The 20,287-nt window shown below is 43.6% G+C and overlaps 1 pseudogene across 1 annotated transcript; it reads left to right on the forward strand.

The window, feature by feature from the left end:
• Positions 1-41: 41 nt before the first annotated feature.
• On the forward strand, positions 42-19,800 carry LOC137729438 (phosphatidylinositol 3,4,5-trisphosphate 3-phosphatase and protein-tyrosine-phosphatase PTEN2A-like; annotated as a pseudogene). Its single transcript, XR_015952441.1, has 9 exons — positions 42-140; positions 16,418-16,594; positions 16,718-16,804; positions 16,919-16,983; positions 17,064-17,140; positions 17,854-17,900; positions 18,022-18,152; positions 18,232-18,301; positions 19,016-19,800. The product of XR_015952441.1 is annotated as a phosphatidylinositol 3,4,5-trisphosphate 3-phosphatase and protein-tyrosine-phosphatase PTEN2A-like (transcript).
• The last annotated feature ends 487 nt before the right edge of the window (positions 19,801-20,287 follow it).

The raw sequence follows: 20,287 nt of genomic DNA on the forward strand, positions 1-20,287 counted from the left end.
TGCATTGCACCCTTTCTTGATTTACTTTGCTGTTTAAAGAAATGTTCGAATATGTTATCCTGGGATATGTGCAGGACAAGTACAAAGTATATAACCTTTGTTCTGAAAGGCTGTATGACGCGTCTTTATTTCAAAGAAAGGTGAGTCATGATTTGTCACTCTGGTTGTGCTAATGATTTTTATTTAAACCATTCAAATTAGTGATCCGAACTGAGACAGGCTGGACATTCAAAGCATGGTTAGTTTATTATTGTGCTTGAAAAATTATTGTATTTAACTAGAACTCTCTCAAGCACCTTCTTATCGAAAACCATTGCACTTCCCTCTTGGTTGATCCTCCAAAGGAAAAACAATTTAACAAGAAATCTGACACACCCCGACCGAGATCAGGGAGTGCTGGCCGTCACACGAAGGTGACGTAGCCATGTGCGCGGGCGGAAGCTATTAAGATAGTAAGGTAAAAGTACGAATAATTAAAAACTAGCATACAAAGTACTAAAACAAGTGCTAGCGTATGTGAGACACAAATTCAGAGCATGTCTACAGCAGTCCAAAAGGAAAGATGCGACATAAATACACCCGAAGGTGACCCTACAATGGTGAGTGTCTGTCAAAAATGCCGGGACGCCCTCTGGGATAAACCACCGAACTTGCTAGACCACTAGAACCTGGAGGGGCGCAAAAACAAAAGCGTGAGTGGGCAAAAACAAAGCTCTTTGAAAACTCTTTAGCAAAATACATTCTAACCCCTCGCCGTAAAACCTGTATACTTCCCAGAAAATGAACATATATACGTATGTATAGATATGCCAATCATGCTTCAAAATATGCCATTCATGCTCGAGAATATGCCACAACGGAATCTCATAATCAAATGTAAATGCTCAAGCGTAATTCACATCAATAACATATAATCTGGCAGCCGGGAGTCACCTAACGTGACCTGTACGGCTGCATATAGAGCTCCAATCTCATCTCAATAACTGAATCTGCACACGAGTCGGAACCACCTAACGTGGTCTGTACGACAGGCTTGGTGTAATATATATATATGCTCTAGTGCTACGATCACGTGAAGCTGGGTGATAAATCGCGGGTCACCTACGAGTCGGAACCACCTAATGTGGTCTATACGACAGGCGAGCATGCGGTGCGGGAGGTGAACATACACGTGAAGGCTATGCCCCTAACTCTGGGCGGGAGCACTAACACCGGGGGTGCAAATTATGAGCTCTCTAAGCATCTCAAACTATTACTGTATACAAACATGAATACCACTTACCTGGCACTTACCTGTGCGTCCACAGCACCAATACACATATATAAATTTATGCCGCTACTAATGCATGTGATGATGCATAAGTGGTAATAATAAAGTGCATGGCATAAATCAATTAACTCTTTTTAATCTATTTCTGGGAATTTAAATGTATATAGGTATATACGGAAAACAAAAGCCCACTCACGGATAAGTGGAAGGGTCGTAGCCCCCCTGCCTCGAGTGCGTACGCTCGTCCTCGGAATACGTATCACCTATACGCGCAAAAGCTACGAAAACGTTAATTTAAAAGCACATAACCAACTTCTCGTAATAACTTCTCATACATTGCTCAAAATGGACAATTGAATATACCAACGTGCTCTACACAACCTCAGGATCACAACCATATTTTTAGAATATTTTTCCTCCGTCGCACGCGCCCCCACGCGCCGGCCAAGGCACGGCCCTACGCGCCCCCCACGCGCGGCCACGTGCCATGCACACTGACGGTGTCAATAGACGCCGTCAGGAATATTCCGTTAAACTGACGGAATATTCCGTTAAACCTAACTGACGCCGTCACTGCCGTTAGGAATATTCCGTTAAAACTTAACGGAATATTCTCCTTTCTTCTCCGTTTAGACTCCGGCGCTGGCGACGGCGCCGAAAAACTGGGAAAATTTCAAACTTAGTTTTCTCCTTCGTTTTTCAACCATTTTTCACGATCTTTATACCAAATGAAGCTTAGGACTAGTAGAATCACGATAGGCTAGTTTTAAGGCCTAAAAATCACACGATCATACCTGTCTTCAAATTCAAAAGTCGGCCAACTTTGAACAGGACGATCCCGACGTCCAAACTCGTCCAACGAAGTGCTCCGAGGTTCCTTGGGACCTCACTAAGACATCTACAAGCTTAGAAATTCCAAAAACAGGCTAGTTTAAGGTTTGCATGAACAGTAACTAAAACGGACATGGCGATATCGACGTGAAAACGTCGAAGTTCTTACCTGAAAATGGCACCACTGGACTCCTCTCAGCCTCACGAGCACGAGGGTGGTCTTGGTTTCTTGATTTGTGAAGGTTTGAGTATATTTGTGTGTGTGTCCGTATGTTGAAGAAAGAAGAAGAAGAAGAACTCAGGGAGAGAGAGAGAGAGAGAGACAGAGAAGAGACAATGGGAGAGGGAATCCCGGGAGAAAAAGAGAGGGTATGAGTGTGTGTGGTCCTACAACACCACACAACACAACACTAATGTGATAAAAATGAACTAAGGGGTAAAATTGTAAATTCACACGTACGTTTCGTTAGTTTCGGGACGGGATGTTACAACCTACCCACCTTAATAGAATTTCGTCCCGAAATTCAAAATAACCAAATACACCCCTAATGGTCAAAGAACAATCTAGGATACAAATCCCTCATCCTATTTTCTGTCTCCCATCTCGCTTCCTCGACTGAATGATTCCTCCACAGAACTTTCACTAAATTCACCGTCTTGTTCCTCAGAACCTTCTCTTTCCAATCTAAGATCGTTAACGGTTCCTCGTCATACATTAAATCTGGATTTATCTCCAACGGTTGAGGAGGTATCACATGCAACGGATCAGCAACATAATGTCGGAGCATAGACACGTGAAAAACATTATGCACTTTAGCCAACTCCGGAGGCAACTCCAACCTGTAAGCTACCTCACCAACTCGTTCTGTGACCATGTATGGTCAGATGTACCTGGGACTCAACTTCCCCTTCTTTCCAAACCGCACGACACCTCTCCACGGTGAAAGCTTCAAAAATACCCAATCTCTGACCTTATACACTCTATCCGTAGCATGCCAATCTGCTAAACTTTTCTGCCTGTCCTGAGCTGCTTTCAGGTTAGACCTAATTACCTGAACATTTTGAGTAGTCTCCTCGACAATCTCCGGACCTACTAAGACTCTTTCTCCAACCTCTGACCAACATAACGGAGTGCAACAAGATCTACCATACAAGGCTTCAAATGGCGCCATGCCAATACTCGAATGGAAACTGTTGTTATAAGCAAATTCCATCAAATCTAACCGCTGGTGCCAAGCATCACTAAATTGTAACACCGAAGCTCGCAGCATATCTTCCAAGGTCTGAATAGTTCTTTCTGACTGTCCGTCTGTCTGTGGATGATATGCTGTACTGTAAAGTAGTCTCGTACCCAAAGCTTCCTGAAAAGCTACCCAAAACTTCGATGTGAATCGTGGGTCACGATCCGAGACAATACTTACAGGGACACCATGATACTTCACAACCTTCGAGATAAACAATTCCGCTAACCGGCTCAAAGAGTACTTCTCTCACACTGGAATAAAATGTGCTGATTTAGTGAGCCGATCAACGATCACCCAAATGCCATCAAAGCCATTATGTGTACGCGGCAACTTGTACACAAAATCCATAGTGATATTTTCCCATTTCCACTCTGGAACGGGAAGCGGCTGTAACAATCCAAACGGTTTCTTTCTTTCTGCTTTAACCTGCTGACAAACAGCACAATTGCTCACATACTCGGCTATCTCCCTTTTTATACCCGGCCAATAATAAAATGGTCGAATGGTATGATACATTTTAGTCGCTCCTGGGTGCATGGCATAAGCCGAGATATGTGCTTCATCGAGAATTTCCTTCTTCAAATCCGCATTACTAGGCACGAACATTCTACCCTCTAACATCAACATGCCATCAGAGTCACGAACTCTGAGATCTCGCCTCCTTCCTTGATCTCGAGCTCGAATTAGTTCTTGAATCTGCTCATCAGCTACTTGAGCTTCAAGCACCCGATCAACTAAGATTGGCCTAACTTGAAAATTAGCAAGTAACGCCACTTCTCAATCTTCTGCTTCTAACCTTACTCCCGTAGCACGCAAGTCCACCAAAAGAGGAATACGACTAGCGTACAACGCATTGATACAGCCTTGTGACTTCCTGCTAAGTGCATCAGCCACTACGTTCGCACGACCAGGGTGATAATCAATCGTGCAATCGTAATCGCTGAGCAACTCCAACCACCTCCGTTGACGAAGATTAAGTTCCTTCTGAGTAAAGAGATACTGAAGACTTTTGTGATCTGTGAAGATCCTACACTTCTCTCTGTAAAGATAATGTCTCCACAACTTCAACGCAAAGATGATAGCAGCCAACTCCAAATCATGTGTAGGGTAATTCATCTCATGGGATTTCAACTGCCGCGAAGCATAAGCAATTACCCTACCATGCTGCATCAATACACATCCCATACCATTCAAGGAAGCATCGCTATAAACCTCGAAATCACCACTATCGTCCGGGAGTGCCAAAACAGGTGCATGAGTGAGACAATGCTTCAACTGCTGGAAACTTTGCTCACACTTATCATTCCACTCAAACTTAACATCCTTCCTCGTTAACCTCGCCAATGGTAAGGCAATCACCGAAAAATCCTTAACGAATCTCCGATAATATCCCGCCAAACCAATGAAACTTCTCACCTCAGTGACGGTTCGTGGTTGCTCCCAACTCTCCACAGCTGCAACCTTCTGAGGGTCAACCAGAATACCTTGAGCAGAAATGATGTGCCCCAAAAACGCGACTTGATCTAACCAGAACTGGCACTTATTAAACTTAGCATACAATTGGTGTTCCTTCAACCTCTTCAACACCAAAGTAAGATGTCGGACATGCTCCGCTTTGGACTTAGAATACACTAGAATATCGTCAATGAAGACAATAACAAATCTATCCAAGTAAGGCTGGAATACCCGGTTCATTAAATCCATAAAAGCTACTGGTGCATTCGTCAACCCAAACGGCATAACCAGAAACTCGTAATGACCGTAACGAGTCCTGAACGCCGTCTTAGGAACATCATCCCTACTAATCTTCAGCTGATAGTAGCCAGACCTCAAGTCTATCTTAGAAAATACACAAGCACCTCTCAGCTGATCAAACAAATCATCAATACGAGGCAATGGATAACGGTTTTTAATCGTCACCCGATTCAATTGTCTGTAGTCGATACACAGCCTCAAAGTCTCATCTTTCTTCCTCACAAACAACACTGGAGCGCCCCAAGGCGAAGTACTAGGCTGAATAAATCCCTTATCCACTAATTCCTGTAGCTGCACTTTCAATTCCCTTAACTCAGCGGGAGCCATACGATAAGGAGTTAACTAAATAGGATTAGTACCTGGAAGTAACTCAATAGTGAACTCCACATCTCGATCTGGGGGTAAACCAGGTAAATCCTCAGGAAAAACATCAGGGAAGCGTCTGACCACTCTCACATCCTCAACTCTGTTAGGAACGGTCTCATCTAACACCACATGCGCTAGATACCCCTGACAACCTTTAGCCAACAACTTCTTCGCTTCCAAAGCTGAAATAACGCCGTGTCTTACCCCACTCTGCTCACCCACAAAAGTAACCTCAGATAATCCAGGACGGTGAAAAGTAACTACTTTCCCGTAACAATCAATGTTGGCACGATAGAAGTGCAACCAATCTGTGCCCAAAATCACATCAAAATCGACAATATCTAACGGGATAAGATCAGCGGGCATAACAACACCCTCTACTATCACTGGACATCCTGGGTACATACAATCTACAACACATCTCTCTCCTCTAGGCATAACGAACTCTAAATCATACCCTAGAGGTGTGGGGCGAGGTTGCGTTACTTGAGCAAATGTATGAGAAATAACGGAATGTGTAGCTCCACAATCAATTAAGACTCTAGCAAAATAACCAAGAATGTTTAACGTACCCATAATCAAGTCCGGGTTGTTCTGAGCATCCTGCAGGGAAATATTGTGAATACGCCCCTGACCCTGCTGTCGTCCGCTGCGACTTCTGCTCGCTTGACTTCTGCTCGCTTGAACACCGCGACCTTGAGCTCCACGCCCCTGGCTGGATTGACCCATCTGTCTCGAAGACCCTGCACTACTAGTGGCAATCTCACCCTGCTGATATTGTCCTCCCTGGTACCATTGAGAACCACCTACCGGAGCTGGAGGATACGGCATGTAGTTGCTGGGACACGGGGGATAACTACCCTGTGAATACGGGTCCTGGGGTACTGATACTGTCCCTGAGCATAGGGAACAACATCACCCTGATAGTGATAGGCACCACCTCTACCTGCTTGACCATGATTACTAAGACCCTGGATTTGCCGAGTCGGTGCAGGTGGCGGCATAAAGGTCTGTTGCGGCTTCTGCTGCTGACCCTGGGGACAATTCACCGCTCTATGTCCCACCTGTCCACACGTGAAACAACCACCGCTGCCATGTCTGCACTCGCCGAAATGTCGGTTATTACACCTACGGCAAAATGGAACTCGGTTTCGGCCACCATCACCTTGTCTCTGGCCTCGAGCACCTCCATAAAACCTACTTCCTCGTCCTTGTCCAGAGGCACTGAAACCACCACTAGACGAACTTGAACTAATACCACCCCTCTTGAAGTTCTGAGTCTGGCGAGGCCCAAGCGACACTTGACCTTTTCCTTTGTCATCTTTCTTTTCATCACTGTCGCTCGACATATTCTCAGAGTCCTCTATCCTCAATAGTATCTCGTAAAAATCCTGGTAGGACTCACAGTGAGTAGTAGTCGCCATAGAACGCCATCTCTTCCTAGTGCCTAAGCGGAAACGACGAAGCATCTCCGCCGGATTACCAGCGACGTCAGGATAGTAACGAGACAGATCAGTGAACTTACGATAATACTCGTTAGCCGTCATCTTTCGCTGTTTCAACTCGGTGAATTCCTATTTCTTACGATCAATATACTCAGGGGGTACAAACCTCCTCTGAAACACATCCTTGAAAACATTCCAATCAGTCCTCTGAGTTGGAGTCAACCTACGAAGCTCCTGTTCCCACCAAGCTGCAGACTCCATCTCCAGAAACCATGAGGTTGTCTCAACCCACCTCTCCATAGGAAGGTTCCCCTGATTATGCAACACACGGAAAGTCTTCTCTATGTGTTCCAACCACCGTTTTGCGCCTTCGTGACCCTCACTACCTTTAAACTTATCCAACTTCAGATTATACATAGTCTCCAGAGGAGTCCTCTGGGGAGGGCGCATCACTGACTGAACGGCTGTAGCAATAACTTCCCCCAACTGAGCAACATCGGGGAAGCTAGACTCAAAAGAACGACGTGGTTCCCGACGAGGCGGCATGATTCTGACAGAAGACACCAACTATTAGAATACTCACAAGGACACACGACTGCCAAACCTAGGCTCTGATACCAAGCTGACACACCCCGACCGAGATCAGGGAGTGCTGGCCGTCACACGAAGGTGACGTAGCCATGTGCGCGTGCGGAAGCTATTAAGATAGTAAGGTAAAAGTACGAATAATTAAAAACTAGCATACAAAGTACTAAAACAAGTGCTAGCGTATGTGAGACACAAATTCAAAGCATGCCTACAACAGTCCAAAAGGAAAGATGCGACATAAATACACCCGAAGGTGACCCTACAATGGTGAGTGTCTGTCAAAAATGCCGGGACGCCCTCTGGGATAAACCACCGAACTTGCTAGACCACTAGAACCTAGAGGGGCGCAAAAACAAAAGCGTGAGTGGGCAAAAACAAAGCTCTTTGAAAACTCTTTAGCAAAATACATTCTAACCCCTCGCCGTAAAACCTGTATACTTCCCAGAAAATGAACATATATACGTATGTATAGATATGCCAATCATGCTCCAAAATATGCCATTCATACTCGAGAATATGCCACAACGGAATCTCATAATCAAATGTAAATGCTCAAGCGTAATTCACATCAATAACATATAATCTGGCAGTCGGGAGTCACCTAGCGTGACCTGTACGGCTGCATATAGAGCTCCAATCTCATCTCAATAACTGAATCTGCACACGAGTCGGAACCACCTAATGTGGTCTGTACGACAGGCTTGGTGTAATATATATATATATATGCTCTAGTGCTACGATCACGTGAAGCTGGGCGATAAATCGCGGGTCACCTACGAGTCGGAACCACCTAATGTGGTCTGTACGACAGGCTATGCACCTAACTTGGATCCAAGGCGACCATGCGATGCGGGAGGTGAACATACACGTGAAGGCTATGCCCCTAACTCTGGGCGGGAGCACTAACACCGGGGGTGCAGATTATGAGCTCTCTAAGCATCTGAAACTACTACTGTATACAAACATGAATACCACTTACCTGGCACTTACCTGTGCGTCCACAGCACCAATACACATATATAAATTTATGCCACTACTAATGCATGTGATGATGCATAAGTGATAATAATAAAGTGCATGGCATAAATCAATTAACTCTTTTTAATCTATTTCTGGGAATTTAAATGTATATAGGTATATACGGAAAACAAAAGCCCACTCACTGATAAGTGGAAGGGTCGTAGCCCCTTTGCCTCGAGTGCGTACGCTCGTCCTCGGAATACGTATCACCTATACGCGCAAAAGCTACGAAAACGTTAATTTAAAAGCACATAACCAACTTCTCGTAATAACTTCTCATACATTGCTCAAAATGGACAATTGAATATACCAACGTGCTCTACACAACCTCAGGATCACAACCATATTTTTAGAATATTTTTCCTCCGCCGCACGCGCCCCCACGCGCCAGCCAAGGCACGGCCCTACGCGCCCCCCACGCGCGGCCACGTGCTATGCACACTGACGGTGTCAATAGACGCCGTCAGGAATATTCCGTTAAATTGACGGAATATTCCGTTAAACCTAACTGACGCCGTCACTGCTGTTAGGAATATTCCGTTAAAACTTAACGGAATATTCTCCTTTCTTCTCCGGCGAGACTACGGCGCCGGCGACGACGCCGGAAAACTGGGAAAATTTCAAACTTAGTTTTCTCCTTCGTTTTTCAACCATTTTTCACGATCTTTAAACCAAAATGATGCTTAGGACTAGTACAATCACGATAAGCAAGTTTTAAGGCCTAAAAAATTAAGGAATTATACCTGCAACAACGATCCAAGTTCGGCCAACTTTGAACAGGACGATCCCAACGTCCAAACTCGTCCAACGAAGTGCTCCGAGGTTCCTTGGGACCTCACTAAGACATCTACAAGCTTAGAAATATACTCAAATATATTCTCTCTCCCTGAGTTCTTCTTCTTCTTCTTTCTTCAACATACGGAAACACACACAAATATACTCAAACCTTCACAAATCAAGAAACCAAGACCACCATCGTGCTCGTGAGGCTGAGAGGAGTCCAGTGGTGCCATTTTCAGGTAAGAACTTCGACGTTTTCACGTCGATATCGCCATGTCCGTTTTACTTACTGTTCATGCAAACCTTAAACTAGCCTGTTTTTGGAATTTCTAAGCTTGTAGATGTCTTAGTGAGGTCCCAAGGAACCTCGGAGCACTTCGTTGGACGAGTTTGGACGTCGGGATCGTCCTGTTCAAAGTTGGCCGAGTTTTGAATTTGAAGACAGGTATGATCGTGTGATTTTTAGGCCTTAAAACTAGCCTATCGTGATTCTACAAGTCCTAAGCTTCATTTTGGTATAAAGATCGTGAAAAATGGTTGAAAAAGGAAGGAGAAAACTAAGTTTGAAATTTTCCCAGTTTTCCGGCGCCGGAGTCTCGCCGGAGAAGAAAGGAGAATATTCCGTTAAGTTTTAACGGAATATTCCTAACGGCAGTGACGGCGTCAGTTAGGTTTAACGGAATATGCCGTCAGTTTAACGGAATATTCCTGAGGGCGTCAGTTGACACCGTCAGTGTGCATGGCACGTGGCCGCGTGTGGGGGCGCGTAGGGCCGTGCCTTGGCCGGCGCGTGGGGGCGCGTGCGGCGGAGGAAAAATATTCTAAAAATATGGTTGTGATCCTGAGGTTGTGTAGAGCACGTTGGTATATTCAATTGTCCATTTTGAGCAATGTATGAGAAGTTATTACGAGAAATTGGTTATGTGCTTTTAAATTAACGTTTTCGTAGCTTTTGCGCGTATAGGTGATACGTATTCCGAGGACGAGCGTACGCACTCGAGGTAGGGGGGCTACAACCCTTCCACTTATCAGTGAGTGGGCTTTTGTTTTCCGTATATACCTATATACATTTATATTCTCAGAAATAGATTAAAAAGGGTAATTGATTTATGCCATGCACTTTATTATTATCACTTATGCATCATCACATGCATTAGTAGCGGCATACATTTATATATGTGTATTGGTGCTGTGGACGCACAGGTAAGTGCCAGGTAAGTGGTATTCATGTTTGTACGCAATATAGTTTGAGATGCTTAGAGAGCTCATAATCCGCACCCCCGGTGTTAGTGCTCCCGCCCAGAGTTAGGGGCATAGCTTTCACGTGTATGTTCACCTCCTGCACCGCATGCTCGCCTTGGATCCAAGTTAGGTGCACAACCTGTCGTACAGACCACATTAGGTGGTTCCGACTTGTAGGTGACCCGCGATTTATCGCCCAGCTTCACGTGATCGTAGCACTAGAGCATATATATATATATATATATATATATTACACCAAGCCTGTCGTACAGACCACGTTAGGTGGTTCCGACTCGTGTGCAGATTCAGTTATTGAGATGAGATTGGAGCTCTATATGCAGCCGTACAGGTCACGTTAGGTGACTCCCGGCTGCCAGATTATATGTTATTGATGTGAATTACGCTTGAGCATTTACATTTGATTACGAGATTCCGTTGTGGCATATTCTCGAGCATGAATGGCATATTTTGGAGCATGATTGGCATATCTATACATACGTATATATGTTCATTTTCTGGGAAGTATACAGGTTTTACGGCGAGGGGTTAGAATGTATTTTTGCTAAAGAGTTTTCAAAGAGCTTTGTTTTTGCCCACTCACGCTTTTGTTTTTGCGCCCCTCTAGGTTCTAGTGGTCTAGCAAGTTCGGTGGTTTATCCCAGAGGGCGTCCCGGCATTTCTGATAGACACTCACCATTGTAGGGTCACCTTCGGGTGTATTTATGTCGTATCTTTCCTTTTGGACTGCTGTAGATTTGCTCTGAATTTGTGTCTCACATACGATAGCAATTGTTTTAGTACTTTGTATGCTAGTTTTTAATTATTCGTACTTTTACCTTACTATCTTAATAGCTTCCGCACGCGCACATGGCTACGTCACCTTCGTGTGACGGCCAACACTCCCTGATCTCGGTCGGGGTGTGTCAGCTTGGTATCAGAGCCTAGGTTTGGCAGTCCTGTGTCTTTGTAAGTATTCTAATAGTTGGTGTCTTCTGTCAGAATCATGCCGCCTCGTCGGGAACCACGTCGTTCTTCTGAGTCTAGCTTCCCCGATGTTGCTCAGTTGGGGGAAGTTATTGCTACAACCATTCAGTCAGTGATGCGCCCTCCCCAGAGGACTCCTCTGGAGACTATGTATAATCTGAAGTTGGATAAGTTTAAAGGTAGTGAGGGTCACGAAGGCGCAAAACGGTGGTTGGAACACATAGAGAAGACTTTCCGTGTGTTGCATAATCAGGGGAACCTTCCTATAGAGAGGTGGGTCGAGACAACCTCATGGTTTCTGGAGATGGAGTCTGCAGCCTGGTGGGAACAGGAGCTTCGTAGGTTGACTCCAGCTCAGAGGACTGATTGGAATGTTTTCAAGGATGTGTTTCAGAGGAGGTTTGTACCCCCTGAGTATATTGATCGTAGGAAACAGGAATTCACCGAGTTGAAACAGCGAAAGATGACGGCTAACGAGTATTATCGTAAGTTCACTGATCTGTCTCGTTACTATCTTGACGTCGCTGGTAATCCGGCGGAGATGCTTCGTCGTTTCCGCTTAGGCACTAGGAAGAGATGGCGTTCTTTGGCGACTACTACTCACTGTGAGTCCTACCAGGATTTTTACGAGATACTATTGAGGATAGAGGACTCTGAGAATATGTCGAGGGACAGTGATGAAAAGAAAGATGACAAAGGAAAAGGTCAAATGTCGCTTGGGCCTCGCCAGACTCAGAACTTCAAGAGGGGTGGTATTAGTTCAAGTTCGTCTAGTGGTGGTTTCAGTGCCTCTGGACAAGGACGAGGAGGTAGGTTTTATGGAGGTGCTCGAGGCCAGAGATAAGGTGATGGTGGCCGAAACCGAGTTCCATTTTGCCGTAGGTGTAATAACCGACATTTCGGCGAGTGCAGACATGGAAGCGGTGGTTGTTTCACGTGTGGACAGGTGGGACATAAAGCGATGAATTGTCCCCAGGGTCAGCAGCAGAAGCCGCAACAGACCTTTATGCCGCCACCTGCACCAATTCGGCAAATCCAGGGTCCGAGTAATCATGGGCAAGCAGGTAGAGATGGTGTCTATCACTATCAGGGTGATGTTGTTCCCTATGCTTCGGGACAGTATCAGTACCCCCAGGACCCGTATTCACAGGGTAGTTATCCCCCGTATCCCAGCAACTACATGCCGTATCCTCCAGCTCCGGTAGGTGGTTCTCAATGGTACCAGGGAGGACAATATCAACAGGGTGAGATTGCCACTAGTAGTGCAGGGTCTTCGAGACAGATGGGTCAGTCCAGCCAGGGGCGTGGAGCTCAAGGTCGCGGTGTTCAAGCGAGCAGAGGTCGCGGCGGACGACAGTAGGGCCAGGGGCGTATTCACAATATTTCCCTGCAGGATGCTCAGAACAACCCGGACTTGATTATGGGTACGTTAAACATTCTTGGTTATTTTGCTAGAGTCTTAATTGATTGTGGAGCTACACATTCCGTTATTTCTCATACATTTGCTCAAGTAACGCAACCTCGCCCCACACCTCTAGGGTATGATTTAGAGTTCGCTATGCCTAGAGGAGAGAGATGTGTTGTAGATTGTATGTACCCAGGATGTCCAGTGATAATAGAGGGTGTTGTTATGCCCGCTGATCTTATCCCGTTAGATATTGTCGATTTTGATGTGATTTCGGGCACAGATTGGTTGCATTTCTATCGTGCCAACATTGATTGTTACAGGAAAGTAGTTACGTTTCACCGTCCTAGATTACCTGAGGTTACTTTTGTGGGTGAGCAGAGTGGGGTAAGACACGGCGTTATTTCAGCTTTGCAAGCGAAGAAGTTGTTGGCTAAAGGTTGTCAGGGGTATCTAGCGCATGTGGTGTTAGATGAGACCGTTCCTAACAGAGTTGAGGATGTGAGAGTGGTCAGACACTTCCCTGATGTTTTTCCTGAGGATTTACCTGGTTTACCCCCAGATCGAGATGTGGAGTTCACTATTGAGTTACTTCCAGGTACTAATCCTATTTCGTTAACTCCTTATCGTATGGCTCCCGCTGAGTTAAGGGAATTGAAAGTGCAGCTACAGGAATTAGTGGATAAGGGATTTATTCAGCCTAGTACTTCGCCTTGGGGCGCTCCAGTGTTGTTTGTGAGGAAGAAAGATGGGACTTTGAGGCTGTGTATCGACTACAGACAATTGAATCGGGTGACGATTAAAAACCGTTATCCATGGTAGGGTGATTGCTTATGCTTCGCGGCAGTTGAAATCCCATGAGATGAATTACCCTACACATGATTTGGAGTTGGCTGCTATCATCTTTGCGTTGAAGTTGTGGAGACATTATCTTTACGGAGAGAAGTGTAGGATCTTCACAGATCACAAAAGTCTTCAGTATCTCTTTACTCAGAAGGAACTTAATCTTCGTCAACGGAGGTGGTTGGAGTTGCTCAGCGATTACGATTGCACGATTGATTATCAACCTGGTCGTGCGAACGTAGTGGCTGATGCACTTAGCAGGAAGTCACAGGGCCGTATCAATGCGTTGTACGCTAGTCGTATTCCTCTTTTGGTGGACTTGCGTACTACGGGAGTAAGGTTAGAAGCAGAAGATCGAGAAGTGGCGTTACTTGCTAATTTTCAAGTTAGGCCAATCTTGGTTGATCGGGTGCTTGAAGCTCAAGTAGCTGATGAGCAGATTCAAGAACTAATTCGAGCTCGAGATCAAGGAAGGAGGCGAGATCTCAGAGTTCGTGACTCTGATGGCATGTTGATGCTAGAGGGTAGAATGTTCATGCCTAGTAATGCGGATTCGAAGAAGGAAATTCTCGATGAAGCACATATCTCGGCTTATGCCATGCACCCAGGAGCGACTAAAATGTATCATACCATTCGACCATTTTATTATTGGTCAGGTATAAAAAGGGAGATAGCCGAGTATGTGAGCAATTGTGCTGTTTGTCAGCAGGTTAAAGCAGAAAGAAAGAAGCCGTTTGGATTGTTACAGCCGCTTCCCGTTCCAGAGTGGAAATGGGAAAATATCACTATGGATTTTGTGTACAAGTTGCCGCGTACACATAATGGCTTTGACGGCATTTGGGTGATCGTTGATCGGCTCACTAAATCAGCACATTTTATTCCAGTGAGAGAGAAGTACTCTTTGAGCCGGTTAGCGGAGTTGTTTATTTCGAAGGTTGTGAAGTATCATGGTGTCCCTGTAAGTATTGTCTCAGATCGTGACCCACGATTCACATCGAAGTTTTGGGTAGCTTTTCAGGAAGCTTTGGGTACGAGACTACTTTACAGTACAGCATATCATCCACAGACAGACGGACAGTCAGAAAGAACTATTCAGAACTAGCAATTGAATATACCAACGTGCTCTACACAACCTCAGGATCACAACCATATTTTTAGAATATTTTTCCTCCGCCGCACGCGCCCCCACGCGCGGGCCAAGGTACGGCCCTACGCGCCCCCCACGCGCGGCCACGTGCCATGCACACTGACGGTGTCAATAGACGCCGTCAGGAATATTTCGTTAAACTGACGGAATATTCCGTTAAACATAACTGACGCCGTCACTGCCGTTAGGAATATTCCGTTAAAGCTTAACGGAATATTCTCCTTTCTTCTCCGGCGAGACTCCGGCGCCGGCGACGGCGCCGGAAAATTGGGAAAATTTCAAACTTAGTTTTCTCCTTCGTTTTTCAACCATTTTTCACGATTTTTATACCAAAATGAAGCTTAGGACTAGTAGAATCACGATAGGCTAGTTTTAAGGCCTAAAAATCACACGATCATACCTGTCTTCAAATTCAAAACTCGGCCAACTTTGAACAGGACGATCCCGACGTCCAAACTCGTCCAACGAAGTGCTCCGAGGTTCCTTGGGACCTCACTAAGACATCTACAAGCTTAGAAATTCCAAAAACAGGCTAGTTTAAGGTTTGCATGAACGGTAACTAAAACGGACATGGCGATATCGACGTGAAAACGTCGAAGTTCTTACCTGAAAATGGCACCACTGGACTCCTCTCAGCCTCACGAGCACGAGGGTGGTCTTGGTTTCTTGATTTGTGAAGGTTTGAGTATATTTGTGTGTGTGTCCGTATGTTGAAGAAAGAAGAAGAAGAAGAACTCAGGGGGGGAGAGAGAGAGAGAGACAGAGAAGAGACAATGGGAGAGGGAATCCCGGGAGAAAAAGAGAGGGTATGAGTGTGTGTGGTCCTACAACACCACACAACACAACACTAATGTGATAAAAACGAACTAGGGGGTAAAATTGTAAATTCACACGTACGTTTCGTTAGTTTCGGGACGGGATGTTACAAATCAGCCTTGAATTAATGCTTTTGATTTTCAATCAATATATTTTCCAATTTGTTGAGTATTCAGACGTTAATCGTACGAAAAAGCCTCTTTTCCTGGGCTGCTCGAGATATTTTACATTGGATATACATGGTACAATTTGGAACTTAGTGCATATTAATAATAAATGTTTTTCTTCTCAAAAAAATAATAAATGTTTTGCGCTGAAGGAAATAAATGTTGATGGTATTGGAATATTGAGAACATAGGCTAGGTTTGTAGAAGTGACCCGCCCTTTATGGTTGTAACCTAACTCAATGATTTTATGGGACTCCACATTTACGTTATATTCTTACAGGTCTGTTATAGAAGTCTTAAAATTTTTAGCATCAACTCTATTTTCCTGGCAATAAAACTTAAGGAATGTTGCGTTATTACTTCCTCGAATATAACCTTTCCATTGAACAAGAATAAAATAAAATAAAAGGCTAAACATAGGTAATCACATGCATGTGCTGTTTCTGCAATTGTAATTATCCTTGCAATGGTTTTCCTACAGTTTTTTATTTTTGATTTATCATTTTGCCTGCAGGTGGCTAGTTTTCCATTTGATGACCATAACTGCCCACCAATTCATTTAATAACATTATTTTGTCGAAGCGCTTATGCATGGCTGAAAGAGGATGTTGAGAATGTTCTGGTTGTGCATTGCAAGACCGGAATGGAAAGAACAGGACTGATGATTTCCAGTCTTCTTCTATACTTAAAGGTAAGTTTCTTCATAGTATTGTTTTGGAAGATGTGAAGACGAATCTCATGGAAAAATAAGTTAGTGTATCAGTATCATATTGTATTTTGCTTAATTCTTTGGACTTAATTTCCTTCTCTGCAGTTCTTTCTGACCACTGAGGAGTCTATTGACTACTACAACCAGAAATGATGCTTTGATGGAAAAGGGCTTGTTCTGCCAAGTCAGATTGTTAGTAGTATTTGCTATATTTTCTTTGAGAACTACATATCTTGATATCTTACTTGTCTTTCTAACATCATGACTGTTGGGCTAAATTTTTCTTTTTTTTGGTTGTTTATTCAGAGGTACGTTAAATAATTTGAATGCATCTTAACATACTTCAACGGTGAAAACCCACCTGGGCGCAGGTATACTTCTGGCTATATATCTCTATTGTAGTATATTTTATATTACACATCGACACAGAAACTTTTTGTATCATATGCAGGTGCATGCTTAGGGGATTTCGGCTTCATAGGTGCCCGTACTGGATAAGACCCTCCATGACTGTATCTAATCATAATGGTGCGTTTCCATCCTTGGTCTGTCTGTTTGCAACCTTCACTTTCCTACTATGCTGTCCTAGGATGTTTCCACTATCAAAATACATCTGTTATATTTACCTTATTTACCTTTGTCTGCATAGGGTTATCTGCTAGAGAAATCTCTCGCTGCACTAGTTCTTTATTCCAAGTATTATTGCAATTGTTGAACATTGAAAGATGTCTTAACTCAACACCAGCAGATTCTTGACCCTTGTTTTTCTTTACTAAATAGTAAATTTTTCTTTTTTTTGTGTTTTTTTTTTTAAAAAAAAAATTATTGTAATTAAGGGGAAGGGGGAAGATTTGAAACCATTACAATAATTTAGGGGAGGGGGGAGTTTTGAACTCGGGACACATGGGTGGAAACCCAACACCGTATCCACTAGGATATTGGATAGTAAATAATATACCTCAAAACTCTGAAAATTTCATTATATGAATGTTGGACGTTTGAGAAAAAAAGTGAGAGTAAAAGAACCAAATAATCAATGAGCTCATTGCCATACTTGGAGCTGCCCTGGAGCTGATCTCAACATGCATCTATGATGCAAATTGAACAATGTCGTACTGATGCCTGCAGATGCTCATAAAAGCTTGAAACCCATGTTGGATAGAGTTTTAAGTCTGCATAGTTTGTATGTCATGTTTATTAGCTTATTACCATGCTGATGGTTTTCTTTGATACTCCCTCAGGTGTTCTCTTCTCCAGGAAAGATCATCCTAGAACAAAAGGTCTTTTGGTAGGTTTTTCTCTTGGATAACTATTAGATACAAGTTTTATCCATGGTTCTGCCTTAATTCCTTTCAGCTCTCTTCTGTCATTTTACTAATTTGGGTTTTGCATGTAAATTATATCTACAGCCAGAAGATTATTGGTTTTCTGCTCCAAAGAAGGGTGTAATGGTCTTTGCCCTGCCGGGGAAACTGGGTTTGACAGAATTAGTTGGGGAGTTCAAAATCCATTTTCACAACCATCAAGGAGATTTTTACTGGTTTGTTATTTTCCTCCCCGTTTATTTTGTGCCTTATTCTTTTATGTTTTCATATTGTAATTGTTATTTTTACTTCCAGCTGGCTGAACACAACGATGACGGAAAATAGAAAAGTTTTAACCAACAATGATCTGGATGGGTTTGACAAGGTACATCTCTTGTTACGGTGCAATTTATTTCAAGATGCAATGGTTTGCACTTACAAAATACAGAACGTTGGAAACGCATTGTTGTTGTTCCATAACTTGGTTTGAAATCAGGATCGTTGAAACATATTTGCATTGTATTTGCTTTATAATATGCCCAGAACCTGGATAAACTCAGGATCGATGATTAGTACCAAATATGCCCAGAACCTGGATAACATATTAAAGGTTGGTCTTAGATCAGAAGTTTTGAAGTGAAAAAAGTGCCTTGGCAAGTTTTTTAGTTTATTAATTTATATGTTGAATAGAAGCAAGACTTGTGGCTGAAACAAACGTAGCTGTTATATGTTGAGAAGGGTGCATGCACATTTCATTGTAACTACACTTTTGGTGCTAATCATCTCACCGCTTGTGAGTATCATGTGGCCCCTTGCGCATTGAGAGAAATAGCTGGGAGCTTTCAAATAGAGTGAACTCAGTGCGGTATTCTATGATGGAGTTAACTGCTCAGTGGTTGATTTGGTATCTCAAGGAGACTCCTAAGACTCCGTTTGCTTCTTCCCTATTCTTTAACAAATTCTGTTTTCTATGCTTGGTACCGAGGCACACGTGTTCACCCCCATTTTCTCATGCATTATTATTCAATTAAAAACCACTAATTGACTTATCCTGTTTTTGATCCATACTAGTTAACATATCTGTAATGGGCTTCTGCAGAGAAAACTTCCTTCCCCAGGATTTCAGGTTGAGGTGGTTTTAGTGGATTACAACGGCAATGGTCCTACGACGCCCAACACCGAACCTTCTACTAAGAAACCAGATGAAAGCTCAGGTACCAAACCATCCTCAGATGACGGGGGTGGAGTTGCTGCTCCACAAGAATGTAAGCCCCATAAATCAAGAAAAGGACGATGTGTTCTCAGATAGTGAGGCAGAGGAAAGTGGATCTGCAAAGAGCCGGCGAGCAGAAGCACCTGCAGGTGGACCCGTGGCCAGTAACACCGCCAGTTCCGAGTCTAACACCAAACCAGATCAAATTTCAAGTTTAACAAATGCGACCGAGCAAGTTTCTATTGGAAACACGGACTCCCAACAGGGGGCTGCTGCTAGTGAGCCAAAAACTTGTGTTAGTGGTGGAAATGCCCCAGGCCTTGAGGCTTGAAGCACCGAAAGTGACGTTTTCTCGTTTGGAGATGACGAGGACTACGGAAGTGAGTGAATCAGCGGGTCACCGTGTGCCCCCAGACTTGGAAAATCTTTACATAATATGGTTTTCAAGCTTTCTAAGTCCACCAGTTGCTGATGCTTGGTCATGTTCAATCCGCCCGTTCCGTTTGTAATTGAAAGTATATTTCTGGTTAGTAGATTAAGAAAGCAAAAGGCTTCTTGAAGATGCGAATAATTGGCATCCAACTGTGTTGGGGATTTGTAGGAATTCATTTTATTGTTTGTAAAGAAAGAAATAATAAAAATAAATAAAAATAAAAACCTGTAAAATATCATTTCGTGCTTTCTGGCCTAAACTCAGTTCCAATACTTCACCAATCCATTGGATGAGCTTTTGGGTATACTATAACATCTCAATCAAACGAAAATTACTAATTTATGCCACTAACACTGACAGCGGCCAAATTCTTGTATTTCCAATTAGGTCGGCCTCACGAATCGCTCATATGTCTCTTGCACTTCGTACATCACGTAACTCTGTGGAAGCAAACAGTTTTGTCTTTTACATTTGGATTCAAACGTTGTGTTGCAGTGTTTTCTTGTTTATCTTTTACATTTGGATTTAGACTTTGTGTTGCAGTCTTGTTTCTGGTTCTTTTTTTGACATTTGGATTAGGCTATGCAATGCAGTGCCTGTTTCTAGTTTTGCTTTGATATTTGGATTTAGACTCTGCAATGTGCAATAATGTCTATTTTTGCAAGGGGAAAGAGACATGAGAGAGTCATGAGAGAAGAGAGTAGATAAGGATAACAATGGTGGGT

The sequence above is a fragment of the Pyrus communis genome, chromosome 10, assembly GCF_041283825.1.
Source record: "Pyrus communis isolate YQ-2024b chromosome 10, ASM4128382v1, whole genome shotgun sequence".
NCBI classification, from domain to species: Eukaryota; Viridiplantae; Streptophyta; class Magnoliopsida; order Rosales; family Rosaceae; genus Pyrus; species Pyrus communis.